Raw genomic sequence first — 9,081 nt, 5'->3', positions numbered from 1 at the left:
CGATGTTTCTTTCTTTTTTCTTTTTTTTTTTTGAGACAGTCTTGTGCTGTCACCCAGGCTGGAGTGCAGTGGCACGATCTTGGCTCACTGCAACTTCCGCCTCCTGGGTTCAAGAGATTCTCGTGCCTCAGCCTCCCGACTAGCTGGGATTACAGCTGCCCACCAGCACGCCTGGCTAATGTTTGTAGTTTTAGTAGAGACACAGGGTTTCACCCTGTTGGCCAGGCTGGTCTCGAACTTGCGACCTCAGGTGATCCTCTTGCCTCAACCTCCCAAAGTGCTGGGATTACAGGCGTGAGCCACTGCGTCCAGCCGATGTTTCTTAAGTGTTTGCTATGTGCCAGGTCTTGTGCTAAGGGCCTTATGGATATCTTATTTAATTCACTCGGCAGTCTGGCGTGAAGATGAGGACACTGAGGGAGAGGCTTGCGGAGCTGGCCCACCTCTCCAGAACCCAGGGCTTCGACCTGTTTTCTTTCAGCACCTCTGACTGTATGTGGGTGCTTCTTAGCCAGGCCCCAGCCCCACCTCTCTGCTCTTGGCATCTTCACGGAATAGTCCATTTCACTTGGCCCAGCCCCCTCATCCTCAGTTTTCAGTGACTACGACCCAGTGAAGACTGCCCCCCCACCCCCACACCTGTGGCTTCCTATGCTCCTGTCCCTGTGTCTGCTGTGGGGCTTTGGGCAAGGTGTTCCGCCTCTCCGGGGCCTCAGGTTTCTCATCTGTAAAATGGGGCTCCTTCTCCTGACCTGACCTCCGGGGTTGTCAGAAAGCTTCCATAAGGCAATACTTGGGAAATGCTTAATGTTTGCCTGCTCTGTGGGGTGTGTTTAGCCTGTGTTAGCTGAGAAGGCTTTGCAGACCAGAAGCTGCTCTGAAGCATGAAAACACCTTGGTCCAATGGGTCAGCTTCTCCCTCTGTGCCGTAGCCCCAAGTGCTGACTGGGGCCTCCTGAGGGCCCTTGCAAGCCCTTAGGTAAAGCTCGGGTAGGAGGAGAAGGGAGTATTTTCATTTAACCAGAATAGAACTCCTCGGATTCATGTCTTCTTTCTCAGAAGGAGGAACTACGTCAGCCTCTTGCCCCTAGCCGGTCAGGAAATCCCCCTGTCTCTGCTGGCACCTGCACTGGCCTTGAGTCACTGCAGAGAAGTCCTTGATAAGGACTCTTGGACTTTGGGGCTCAAAACTGTGATAGCCCATGAGCAGGGAAACTGCAGGCTTAGTCCTATCTGGGACCCTCGATGGTACTCACCGGCGGGGGGGCAGGCAGGTGGCTTTGGAAAAAGGATTGATGGGAAAGTGCTTTGCCCCTTTCACTTTCCCTCTGAGACTGTTCCAGCTCCTTGACTTTGCTCTGGGATGAGCCCGTGCACCACGGCCTCTCTTATCACCTCCTCAACCCAGAGCTGCATACCTGGCCCGGGAGGGACTGTCGAAATCAATTTATCCAGGCCCTCATTTTACAGAGAAGGGAACTGCGGCCAGAGAGAAGTGACTTGCCCAAGATCGCATGGCCCAGCCCAGCTTCCTTGCTCCTGAAGCCACCTCATTTCCTTGTGGTTGGGTCCAAGATGAAGCGGGTGCACAAGGAGACAGAAGCAGTCTGACCTTTACACAGTGACTTGGCTCAAATAATTTCGGGCTCTCATTAACCAGGCAAGCTCCTCTCTCTGAGGTAAGTAAACTTGAGGGGGTAAAGTGGGAGTTGGGGATAATGGAAAAGAAAGCCTGGTAGTATTTCTTCTCTGTTATAAATGAAAAGTAAAACATAAACGTCATTTCTCAGGGCCCAAATGTTAGGTGAAAAAAATGTTTGTCATCTGAGTCATGTGATGTGGACTTTAGCAGAGCAGTACACACATGGTCATTTATCCTTTCCCTCTCACTGAATGTCACACCAAGTGGCCAGCATGTCTGTGAAGGGCAGAAACTGGGACAGCCAAGCAGCTGGAAGAGGCCAGCTAGGAAGTACCCGATGCCCACTCCATAGTGGACTCCACACTTAAAAGACAAGATCAGCAAGCGTCAGGCTGCCTCACTAGTTATCTCCCCAAATAAAAAAATAAAAGTAACCCCTCCAGGGAACATGTGTGTGTGTACACACAAAAGTACATGCACACAGCTACATGCAAAGGGGAAAGGCTGGGAAGGAAGCAAATCCCCCTCTGAACACCAGTTACTTGTGGGGAAGGGGCAGGTGAAGCCAACTATCAGAATTACTCACCTTTTCAACTGACGAGCTTGCATCAATTTTGGCAATTTCTCATAAAAAGGCAATTTTCACTCCTTGGGTGATCACCCAGGTCCTGCAGAACTGAGCCACCAACAACCACCTGCACCACTTCCCATGAGGCCAAATAATGGCTTCCCTTAAAGCTCAGCCCTCCCACCCACCTGCCAGTCCTGTCCCATGCAGGGGACTGCCGGCCTCCTGGGGTACAGGGGTCCAGGCCAAACCCAACCCACAGATGGTTGGTGAAACCAGCCCGTATCCAAGGGCCTTTCCCCCACCTGGGCCGTGTGCCCACTGCATAGATAGGCCTGTGCTTGCTCCCCTAGGACAGAGACCCTTCTCTTCCATTGGAATGAGGGATGGGGAGATTTGATGGTGTCCTGTACAGGCTGGATGTTAATCTGCTGTGGTGCTCTTGGAGAAGCTTGTCTGAGTTCGGTGCTTTCTCAGCACGTGGTGTTTGCTGCCCCTTCAAGCTGCAGGAGTCCCAGAAGGTAAGTGCTACTGCAACCCCCATTTACTGGTGAACAGAGGTCAGGTGATCTGCAGCCGGCCAAGCAGCTGCTAAGTGACCAACAGGCTGGATCTGCATCTCACTTGCAGAGGCCCTGCCTGGCTGCTCGGGCTGCCCTGAGACTCACTCCTCCTCCTCCTCTTCCCTCCACAGCTCTCCTGGCTTCTATCCACAGCTGTGCTCCAGGTGGGGAACACCTATGGATGCACCAGGGTGCAACTACTCAGACTCCAGCGTGCAGAAGGGCCCCGGCTCCATGCTGTTTCCATATCCAAGCCCAACCTCATCTAGAGATTCAGCAAATCCAGGCCTCCCTGAATTCCCTGCAAGACCAAACTGAACCCTACAACCCCCACTACACTGGTTACCTGCCAGTCCCAGCCCCTGCTCCCTCCTGGGCCCCTGTCTGTACAGTTCTGAAGTCCTACAAGAATGCTGAGGTCCTAAGCCGACTCTCACCCAAAGAGATAAACAACCAGGGGCCTCCAGGGGTAGAGAACATACCTAGACAGGTTCTGCTGCCTGTAGGCTTGATGTCCTTCCCCTAGAGCACGCCATGCTTGCCAGGCTGGAAAGGGGGCTCCAGAAACTTGGAAACCTGGGCCTGTAGCTGGCATGTGGAAAAGAGGCCTGGAAAAGCACCACTCCTGTCCATGAAGCCCCCACATGGAACCAGGTAATTGGGAAATACACAGGCACCAAGCCTGTCCCCCACTCAGACCCAGGTGGGAACTGCAGCGGTGACTTGCCCCCTCTGCCAGTCTGGCTGTGCCACTACAGGAGGGAGGAACGTCTAGCCCCACAAGTGAGTGGAGACACTAGGTATGGGCAGGTTCCTGTGGTTGCTGCAGCTGCACCTTCCCAACCAGGTCCATGCAAGGCCATCTCGGATGGGTGCACACACCTGGGTTAGGCAAGGACACCCCTCAGACAGTGAGAGCCACTGAGGAGGGCTGTCATAGAGGCCCCTTTTCCTGCTCCTAGAACAGGTTGGGGGAGTATGGGGGACCTCTCCCGCCTCCCAGCTGCTTCCAGGAGCCACTGCTTTCGAGATGAGACACTCTCCTGCCTGCCTGTTCCCCATTTGGCTGCAATAGACCATTGCCAACATTCAGAGAAAAAGAGGCCTCGCCTGTTTTCCCAGACACGTCGAAGGCAGGTGGTCATGCCCAGGGGACCTGGGGTAGAACATGTACATCTGCCCACCCCTAGGCTATACTGGCTTCATCTTATCTGTGTGATGGGGGTGGGGTGGGAATTATGAAGACACCATCGCACAGGCCATGGACAAGTTCTACAAGAGCCAGGGAGAAGAGCCCTGTCCGTGCATATGCTGCCCAGCACCCAGCTCACACACACACCTCTTATTTGAAGCTTCCCCAAAGCAGGCTTTTGCAGTCCAGGCTCCCTGAGAAGCCTGGGGAGGAGACTCTGCCAGGCTGAAGGGCCTGTCCCCAAAGGTGCCACCCTCACCAGGCTCATCCTGACAATCTTGGATGATTTTTGCCCTGAAGTTTTGGAGTGCGGGACAGGAAGACAGCAGACACCGAGCATCACCCACCTTTCCAGAGAGCATCAGTCCTCCAGACTGGGGCAGGTCAGACCTCCACTCTGGCGTTTTTCTCACTGGTTGCCACTTGGGGAAAGCAGTATTTGTGAGCACCTCCCTGTCTCCCCAGGTCCTGCTCAGAAACCCCATCTGTGCCTTTGGAGAGACTGCCCTGAGCACACAGGCCCAGCAACCGCCATCTACAGCCCCCAGGGCCTAATCTCCCTTCTACATAGGGTTCAGTGTATGTGAGCAGACACTGGGCTTGATTCCTGCCTGGTCCCTGCCAGCTATCCCATGCCCACCTCATTAAGAGAATGAGGCCACACAAACACACCCAGGCCGTCATGGTGATGGAGTGGCTGGGGTCCCACTTGCCCATCCTTCATTGCTGGTTCAGAGCCAGCTGTCTGACCACATTCCTACCCTGAGATGGGACTTTGGGGACATTGTCCACCAGGGTCACTGACCCCTTTTAAAGTTCCAGAAACATGGCCAGCTGGTCCCCTAGAAGTTTGGCACATGGGATAAGCCAAGGCTTGCCTTCAGCAACAGGTTTTTCCACCACGTCGCTGCCCAAGGCCCAGGGCATCCCCAAGTTCGTGTGAAGCCTGCCTGCCACGTCCACAGCCCATGCCGACCCCACCTGGAGCCACTGGAATGCTTGTTCCTGGGCATGTGATAAACCCAGACAGCTTCAGCCTTGCAGGACAACTGTGCCCATCTGGCAGCAGTAGCCAGAGGGCCCATAGAAAGAAGTTGGAGGGGAAACCAGATGCTGTGAAAATACTTTATTAGGCAAAACTGCATACTACGAAAGTGCTTTAAAATGCAGCAGGAGGAGAGGTGAAGACAGAAACGAACAAGTGCGTAGCCACACATGGCTGTCAGAACACAAGAATCCACAGCTTCCACCCTTTACCTAGAAAAGGAAAGTTCTAGGCCACCTCCTCCTCAGCACACTCCTCAAACTCCTCCTCCTCGGCCGTGGCATCCTGATATTGCTGATATTCAGACACCAGGTAGCTCATGTTGCTCTCGGCCTCAGTGAATTCCATCTCATCCAGGCCCTCACCCGTGTACCAGTGGAGGAGGGCCTTGAGCCTGAACATTGCTGTAAACTGCTGAGACATGCTTGAAGAGTTCCTGGATGGCTGTGTTATTCCCGATGAAGGTGGCAGACATTTTTAGCCCCTGGGGTGGGATGTCACAGACGGCTGTTTTTACATTGTTGGGGAGCCAGTCAGCAAAGTAGCTGCTGTTCTTATTTTGAATGTTCGACATTTGTTCATCCACCTCCCTCATGGGCATGCGACCCCTGAAAATGGCAGCCACCGTTAGGTAGCAGCCGTGACGGGGGTCACAGGCAGCCATCATGTTTTTAGCATCAAACATCTGCTGGGTAAGCTCAGCCAGTTAAGGCCCGGTACTGCTGGCTGCCCTGGCTGGTCACTGCGGCAAAGCCAGGCATGAAGAGATGCAGCGGGGGAAACGGGACCATGTTCACGGCCAGCTTCCGCAGGTCAGCATTCAGCTGGCCGGGGAAGCGCAGGCACGTGGTGACCCCACTCATGGTAGCAGACACCAGGTGGTTCAGGTCACCATAGGTGGGTGTGGGCAGTTTTAGGGTCCTGGAACATATGTCATATAGCGCTTCATTATCTATGCAAAAGGTCTCATCCGCATTTTCTGTGAGCTGGTGGACTGAGAGGGTGGCGTTGTAGGGCTCCACCACGCTGTCTGACACCTTGGGCGAGGGCAGGATGCTGAATGTGTTTATGATCCTGTCTGGGTACTCCTCCTGGATCTTACTGAGCAGAAGGGTACCCATCCCAGACCCAGTCCCCCCACCCAGGGAGTGGGTCAGCTGGAAACCCTGCAGGCAGTCACAGCTCTCAGCCTCCTTTCTGACAACGTCCATCACTGACTCCATCAGCCCCACGCCTTCTGAGGCGTAGTGTCCCTTGGCCCAGTTGTTTCCGGCCCCACACTGACCTGTAAGACAGTACAGCCAGTCACTCGATGGCCAGGTGGACGGTCATCAGTAGTCATCACCATAATGAAAAAAGGGCCAAGTGCCACGTGTGAGGTGAGAGCACCATTCGCCCTGCAGGTGGAGCAAATAAAACCCCCTCCCCCAGTTACAGGACAGCAGCTTCCCCTGTTAGGAATTAAGTCAGGAGTCAAACCTGAGACGGGCTAACAGACCTCGCTGCGGGTGGAGCAAATGAAACCCCCTCCCCCAGTTACAGGACAGCAGCTTCCCCTGTTAGGAATTAAGTCAGGAGTCAAAGCTGAGATGGGCTAACAGACCTCGCTGCGGGTGACTCCTACCCATTTTCAGGGAAGGCAGTAGCCACGGCCACAGCTCAGCTCAGCTCCCTGCAGGGAGTTTACATCAGTAGCTCCTCACCTTGAGGAGACACCCGGGCCTTCCTCCCAAAGCCCGTTTAGGAGAAGCAGATCGAACAACTCGACTTGGAGGATAGGAGGGTGTTCAGGGGCCCTGGCTGCACAGTTCCCACAGCGATGACCTTGGGGCACTCATGGATTTTAAGCTGCCCTGACCCCAGTCCTCGCCCGCAGCTCACCGAAAAAGAAGTTGTCTGGCCAGAGTACAAAGATCTGTAGACAAATCATGCTATTTTTAAAAAAACAAATTTGACATTATTATGAAGATGAAGAAACAGATTTATCAAGCTCTATTTTCTTTAAATCGTTTTTTATTACACTTTCTTTGCTTCAGATATCTGATCTAAACATCTGCAGTATTTGAATGTCTGCTGTGAATCTGTCTGGTCCTCGGCTTTTTTTGTTGGTAATTTTAAAATTACCGTTTCAATCTTGCTGCTTGCTTTATTGGTCTGCTTGGGGTATCTAATTCTTCCTGATTTAAACTAGGAGGGTTGTATTTTTCCAGGAATTTATCCAACTCTTCTAGGTTTTCTAGTTTATGTGCCAAAAGCTGTTCATAGTACCCTTGAATAATCTTTAATATTTCAGTGGTGTCAGTTGTAATATCCCCTGTTTGATTTCTTAGTGAGGTTATTTGGATTTTCTCTCTTCTTTTCTTTGTTAATCTTGCTAATGGTCTATCAATTTTATTTATCTTCTAAAATAACCAACCTTTTGGTTTATTTATGTTTTGTATTTGTTTTTGTTGTTGTTGTGTCAATTTCATTTAGTTCTGCTCTGATTTTGGTTATTTCCTTTGTTTGCTGGGATTGGGTTTGGCTCGTTCCTGCTTCTCTAGTTCCCGGAGATGTGAACTCAGATTGTCTGTTTGTGCTCTTTCAGACTTTTTGACTTAGGTGTTTAGGGCTATAAACTTTCCTCTTAGCACTGCCTTTGCTGTATCGCAGAGGTCTTGATAGGTTGTGTCATCCAGTTCGAAGAAATTTTTTACATTTCCATCTTGATTTCGTTTTTCACCCAATGCTCATTCAGGAGCAGGTTATTTAATTTCCATGTATTTGCATGGTTTTGAAGATTCCTTTTGGAGTTGATTTTCAGTTTTATTCCACTGTGATCTGAGAGAGTGCGTGATAAAATTTCAATTTTCTTAAATTTATTGAGACTCGTTTTATGGCCTATCGTATGGTCTATCTTGGAGAAAATTCCATGTGCTGTTGAATAGAATGTGTATTCTGTGGTTGTTGGATGAAATGTTCTGTATATATCTGTTAAGTCCATTTGTTCCAGGGTATAGTTTAAATCCATTGTTTCTTTGTTGACTTTCTGTCTTGATGACCTGTCTAGTGCTGTCCGTGGAGTATTGAAGTCCCCCACTGTTACTGTGTTGCTGTCTATCTCATTTCTTATGTCCACTAGTAATTGTTTTATAAATCTGGGAGCTCCAGTGTTAGCTTCACGTATGTTTAGGATTGTCATATTTTTCTGTTGGATGAGACCTTTTACCATTATATACTGTCTCTCTTTGTCTCTTTTAGCTACTGTTGCTTTAAAGTTTGTTTTGTCTCATAGGAGAATAGCTACCGCTGCTCGCTTTTGGTGTCCATTTGCATGAAATGCCTTTTTCTACCACTTTCCTTAAGTTTATGTAAGTCATTATGTGTTAGGTGAGTCTCCTGAAGGCAGCAGATAGTTAGTTGGTGAGTTCTTATCCATTCTATGGTTCTGTATCTTGTAAGTGGAGCATTTAGGCAATTTACAACCAACGTTAGTATTAAAAAGTGAGGTACCATTGCTTTCATCATGCTCTTTGTTGCCTCTGTACTTTGTTTTTGCTTTTTAACTTGTATTTTTGTGTTATAGGTCCTGTGTGATTTATGCTTTAATGAAGTTGTGTTTTGATGTGTTTCCAGGATTTGTTTCATGATTTAGAGCTCCTTTTAGCAGTTTTTACAGTGCTGGTTTGGTAATGGCAAATTCTATTAGCATTTGTTTGTCTGAAAATGACTGTATCTTTCCTTCATATATGATGCTTAGTTTCACTGGATACAAAATTCTTTATTTTATTATTATTATACTTTAAGTTTTAGGGTACATGTGCACGATGTGCAGGTTTGTTACATATGTATACATGTGCCATGTTGGTATGCCGCACCCATTAACTCATCATTTAGCATTAGATATATCTCCAAATGCTGTCCCTCCCCCCTCCCCCACCCCACAACAGTCCCCGGAGTGTGATGTTCCCCTTCCTGTGTCCATGTGTTCTCATTGTTCAATTCCCACCTATGAGTGCAAACATGCGGTGTTTGGTTTTTTGTCCTTGTGATAGTTTGCTGTGAATGATGGTTTCCAGTTTCATCCATGTC

At 50.0% G+C, this 9,081-nt stretch overlaps 1 pseudogene; it reads right to left on the bottom strand.

Annotated features, from left to right (window-relative positions):
* Positions 1-5,238: 5,238 nt before the first annotated feature.
* On the bottom strand, positions 5,239-6,248 carry LOC100607891 (annotated as a pseudogene).
* Between the last annotated feature and the right edge of the window lie 2,833 nt (positions 6,249-9,081).

Source organism: Nomascus leucogenys, chromosome 17 (assembly GCF_006542625.1).
Source record: "Nomascus leucogenys isolate Asia chromosome 17, Asia_NLE_v1, whole genome shotgun sequence".
Taxonomy (NCBI): domain Eukaryota; kingdom Metazoa; phylum Chordata; class Mammalia; order Primates; family Hylobatidae; genus Nomascus; species Nomascus leucogenys.
This window is presented reverse-complemented; position numbering and strand designations above follow the sequence as displayed.